Source organism: Carassius carassius, chromosome 43 (assembly GCF_963082965.1).
Source record: "Carassius carassius chromosome 43, fCarCar2.1, whole genome shotgun sequence".
In the NCBI taxonomy this organism is placed as follows: domain Eukaryota; kingdom Metazoa; phylum Chordata; class Actinopteri; order Cypriniformes; family Cyprinidae; genus Carassius; species Carassius carassius.
This window is the reverse complement of record NC_081797.1, coordinates 22,217,750-22,223,749: the sequence shown is the minus strand read 5'-3', so window position 1 is coordinate 22,223,749 and position 6,000 is coordinate 22,217,750. Positions and strand designations below refer to the sequence as shown.

Here is a 6,000-nt window from a genome sequence, read left to right as displayed (position 1 = left end):
ATTATATATATTAGTGCTGTCAAACTATTAATTGCAATTAATCGCAAAATTTTTTTGTTTACATAACGTGTGTATACTGTGCATATTTGTTATGTATATAAAAACAAACACATGTATATATTTAAGAAAGATATGTTATGTTTGTATATTAAATATATTTATATATCATATAAAATATAAGAATGTAAATATCTAAAAGAATATACTAAATATTTTACAAATATATACTGTGTGTGTGTGTGTGTGTGTGTGTGTATATATATATATATATATATATATATATATATATATATATATATATATATATATATATATATATATATATATATATATATATATATATATATATATGTATATACACACACTCACATAAATATACACAGTGTACATATTTAAACAAAAACTTTTATTTTGGATGTGATTAATCGTTTGATAGCACCTATATATATAACATTGCATAACATAAATAAAATAACATTTTTCATTAATTATATTTTTCCATTTTCTTTTCTAAAGGATTATCAGGAACATCTGTTCATTTCTCATTAATGCAATTATCTAATAAATCAATCACATGGCAGTTGCTTCAGTGCATTTAGGGGTGTGGTCCTGGTCAAGACAATCTCCTGAACTCCAAACTGAATGTCAGAATGGGAAAGAAAGGCGATTTAAGCAATTTTGAGCGTGGCACGGTTGTTGGTGCCAGACAGGCCAGTCTGAGATTTTCACAATCATTTCTAGGGTTTACAAAGGATGGTGTGAAAAGGGAAAAACATCAAGTATGCGGCAGTCCTGTGGGTAAGGATGGCAAAATGAGGCTTCCTGAACCACTGAGACCTCGCAGCCCATTGCTTCACCAAAAGGTTCATAACTCGAAGCTTCATTCATTATTGCTCACTAGTGACACCTAGCTACTGTGCAAAGAAATAGCAGACCAATAAAAAAATACTGAATCAATGACCTGAGCAGACATTTGTCCATTGCCTGGGTATCAGATAAAATATGTTTCTCTTTCTGTCTGAATTTACTTGTGCAGAGACAACTGTCACACACAGTTCATTCATTATTCATAAATAGTTTGGATAGTGACAGTAGGAACAACAAAAGTGAGACTGTGTTGAGTGTAGTTCTTATGGTGGAGGGAGTGTAATAACGCAAATTACAACAGAAAGGTGTGGGGTGGGAAAGGTTAAGGATTGTTTCTGGTGTGTTTTGTGCATTAAACTGTTACTAGTTTTAGTGCGGTGTTGTGCTTATGGGACTATGGATTTAGAGGAAAAAACTGCAACACTGCAATTTGGGGTAATTGAAGGAAGGATCACACATTATTTTTATTGAGGAACAGAATTTTTTCAAGTGTGTTGGAGCTTAGACAATTCCTCCTTTTGGACAGAACCTCTCCAGCCTCGGAAAAGATCCTTTCGCATGGAACAGAGGAATGTCAGTGCTAGCTGGTATAAATGAGGATACAGATGTTAATGTTGAGCCCAATATACAAGTGGATCCTCAGATCTTATGAGATTCACTTCGGATAAATATTGATTTGATTGATAAAGATTGTTAGTAGTGTGTGCATGCTCGTGCAGTGCTCGATAATGCCTGAGCATGGAGGAGGTGTTATTGTTGTATGTCAGATCCTTTAGGCACATCAAGCATTTCACCTAGAAACATAAATGAATAGACAATAATACTCACTAAAAGGCTGTATTATATTATTAGATCAAGACAGTAAAACAATAATGCACACACCTTATTGTGACCAACCATTTAAACAAACTCACAGACAGGGGAGGATTTCCTCTTTCTTGCTGGCTCCATTACAAGGAAAAAGCAAGAGGTCACAAATCCAAACGGGGCAATCCAAATCAAAAAGCAGTCCAGTCCAAATCCAAAAAACCAAAGCAATCCAAAAAATCTTATCTAATTAATATAACAATACTATAATATAACTACTTTAATTAATAATAACAAAATACTATAACTAATATAACCTGATATAATCTAACACATATATGACACAATAACGATGACGACACAACTATCTAACTCTGACTCTGACTCTCTGACTCCACTACAACTGATTCATCTACTTCTGACAACACCCACAAGGTGGTGTGAGTTTCGAACCCCCTCGATCCGGAACCGACACTCAGACCCAACCGATGACGTGTCCACACAAAGCGAGGCCTCGTTTGTCATCAGTCACGTGATTTCCATGTTAACAACACAAGCCTCGAATCGCGGCTTCATCTGGCACGCCCCTTTTTTCTCGACACAAGCTCCGACGCCTCGGTTCAAATGTCACATCACTACCTGTGGGCGAAAATGCCTTGTTGATGCTAGAGGTCAGAGGAGAATGGGCTGACTGATTCAAGCTGATAGAAGAGCAACTTTGACTGAAATAACCACTCGTTTCAACCGAGGTATGCAGCAAAGCATTTGTGAAGCCACAACACGCACAACCTTGAGGAGGATGGGCTACAACAGCAAAAGACCCCACCGGGTGCCACTCATCTCCACTACAAATAGCAAAAAGAGACTACAATTTGCACGTTTTCACCAAAATTGGCAAGTTGAAGATTGGAAAAATGATGCCTGGTCTGATGAGTCTCTGATGATTTCTGTTGAGACATTCGGATGGTAGAGTCAGAATTTGGCGTAAACAGAATGAGAACATGGATCCATCATGTCTTGTTACCTCTGTGCAGGCTGGTGGTGGTGGTGTAATGGTGTGGGGGATGTTTTCTTGGCACACTTTAGGCCCCTTAGTGCCAATTGGGCATCGTTTAAATGCCACGGCCTACCTGAGAATTGTTTCTGACTATGTCCATCACTTTATGACCACCATGTACCCATCCTCTGATGGCTACTTCCAGCAGGATAATGCACCATGTCACAAAGCTCGAATCATTTCAAATTGGTTTCTTCATAAAATTATATTTTTCCATTTTCTATTCTCTTAATAATGTTATGACATGAATTATGGGAGTAATTTACAGTAGACTGTAAACAATCTGCAGATTCAACACATTTTCAAAGACTGGATGTAATGAGGTGATGATGTTCTACTTACCCTTCAACCATCGAACATTATTTGATTATTTGTTGCTCAACCTTATTATCTGAAATGATTTGTTTCCGTCTTTGTGAGTGGAACTTCCCCAAACCAGAAGTGTCTCCAATAATCAGTAGGCTCGTTAGGAAAAAGGTGGATACTGCAGATACTGCAGATTTATTTTTGTGGCTGGTTTAGGAAGTGTGTGATTTGCACCAACCAGTATTGCATGTTTTTAAAATCAGTAGGCCTTAATCAGACTAAACCCCATTTCAGATTTCGGTATAGATCTTTGTAATGGCAGGGATTGTATAAAGGTCCTAGATAATGTAACTTTCACACCTCACAACGTTCAGAAATGTTTTATGGAGTTTTTGTCTCCTGACAGTCTTTTTCATACAGACTGATTTATCAGCATGTTGTAAAACAAGCACATACTTTACTATTAGTTTTGCTCTCATATAAGACAATTTTTTTACAATCTAATCCATTTCTGATGGATATAACCAAGTTCTGCACTATTTTTGTCAACATTAAATATCTTGCCTTACTAGAAAATACGTCAAACTAAAAAGCAAATTAGCTTGTAAATGCTGTTTCATGTTGACTTTTTTATGGACCTGAGTGGGCAGAATTTATACAGATGGTATGAGTAATTTTACAGAACACATCCATAAATTAAAGCCCTGTGTGAAGCACATTACAGGGAGTCTTTGGCCAGCAAAGCATCACAGCAAAACCAATGGTTTTTTTTAGGCAAAATGAAGGTAGATCACAAGCCTCTAAATGCAGTTAGCTTAACAACACCAGGGTCACAGCAACAATTCCTCAAAGTTTAAGTGTGTAATCTATTTGATTTTAAAATACTTTATGCCATTCCTTCTTAATGCGCACGGATGCAGCTGCACAGCTTTTACTATCAGGTTTGAGATGTTTTACTGTTTTAACACATTTGGGATTGAGAGGGAATCATCAGAGTTAACAATATGCAGTGACTTTAGTATCAATATAGGCTATTAATGTAGCAAACATGGTCACAATTCTGGATCGCTCATCAACAGATGGAAGATATTCCCTGCTTAGCTGAGAAATCTGCTGCTGTGAATTCAATTTGGCACCACATACCTGTGTGAATCAGCCTTGGCATACCTTAAAAACAAGAAGAGTAACAGACCAAGCCCTAAATAGATCTGTCTCAATCAACTAAACAAACATTCATTTCTCTTTAAAATGGATTTCTTTAATTGTATTATGGCAACAGTAAGTCCAGCACTGACCTTTACATTCATCAGACTGTATCCATTTGTGTTTTACTTGTAGTTAGCCATTCAACTTTGAAACATAAGCACAAAATCATATCTAAACCAGTTACTTATATAGTATTTGCATTACAGTAAATAATTTCACCCGTTCTAAAATCAATATTGAATTTGAAATCTAAATTTACCATCTAAAGATAAAATTCAATGCAGCGACTTTAACCCTCTTTAACCCACTTTCAGATTTTCCTGATTCACAGAGAAACTTTAAATACTCAGATACAGATAAGACTAAAATCAATCGAATCTAAAAAGGTCTGCCGTCTAGGTCTCTGTGACAGAGACATGAGAAATATGTCTATAGAAAGCTTGTTTCTAATTTTAAATGAACGAATTCAAATCGAAAAAAATTCTCACTGCAGAATATTGTTTGCGTACATTACGGAGCCAGATTTCTGCCCTAGTTTCTAATACTTAGTTCACAGTCACAGCCTTGTCTTGCCTGTTTCACATGTTACATGATTATTGCCTGGGTATTTTGGATTAAACCTTTACCTTTCTGTTTCGGACTGTGTTTGCACCTCGTCTGGACTATTGCTCGTGTTATTGGATTTCCCCTCTTGTCAAGCCCTCTGGATACAGTTCGCTGTCGACTGACTCACGTCCGTTTTGGATTACGCATTTGTCTTGCCCTCTATACACTCATCTAAAAGAGTATCAGGAACACCTGTTCAATTTCTCATTAGTGCAATTATCTAATAAACCAATCACATGGCAGTTGCTTCTATGCATTTAGGGGTGTGGTCCTGGTCAAGACAATCTCCTGAACTCCAAACTGAATGTCAGAATGGGAAAGAAAGGTTATTTAAGCAATTTTGAGTGTGGCACGGTTGTTGGTGCCAGACAGGCCGGTCTGAGATTTTCACGCACAACCATTTCTAGGGTTTACAAAGAATGGTGTGAAAAGGGAAAAAACATCCAGTATGCTTCTGTTGATGCTAGAAGTCAGAGGAGAATGGGCCGACTGATTCAAGCTGATGGAAGAGCAACTTTGTCTGAAATAACCACTCGTTACAACCGAGGTATGCAGCAAAGCATTTGTGAAGCCACAACACGCACAACCTTGAGGCGGATGGGCTACAACAGCAGAAGACCCCACCAGGTACCACTCATCTCCACTACAAATAGGAAAAAGAGGCTACAGTTTGCACGAGCTCACCAAAATTGGACAGTTGAAGACTGGAAAAATGATGCCTGGTCTGATGAGTCTCTGATGATTTCTGTTGAGACATTCAGATGGTAGAGTCAGAATTTGGCGTAAACAGAATGAGAACATGGATCCTTCCTGCCTTGTTACCTCTGTGCAGGCTGGTGGTGGTGGTGTAATGGTGTGGGGGATGTTTTCTTGGCACACTTTAGGCCCCTTAGTGCCAATTGGGCATCGTTTAAATGCCACGGCCTACCTGAGAATTGTTTCTGACTATGTCCATCACTTTATGACCACCATGTACCCATCCTCTGATGGCTACTTCCAGCAGGATAATGCACCATGTCACAAAGCTCGAATCATTTCAAATTGGTTTCTTGAACATGACAATGAGTTCACTGTACTAAAATGTACCCCACAGTCACCAGATCTCAACCCAATAGAGCATCTTTGGGATGTGGTGAAACGGGAGCTTCGTG

At 37.8% G+C, this 6,000-nt stretch overlaps 1 protein-coding gene across 1 annotated transcript in view; it reads right to left on the bottom strand.

Moving 5' to 3' along the window:
- Positions 1–5,162, bottom strand: part of LOC132125237 (nuclear factor of activated T-cells 5-like) — a 29,780-nt gene extending 24,618 nt beyond the window's left edge. The window contains exon 1 of the mRNA XM_059536539.1: positions 4,870–5,162. The gene's annotated coding sequence lies outside the window, so the exon portion shown is untranslated. The remainder of the gene's footprint in view (positions 1–4,869) is intronic.
- Between the last annotated feature and the right edge of the window lie 838 nt (positions 5,163–6,000).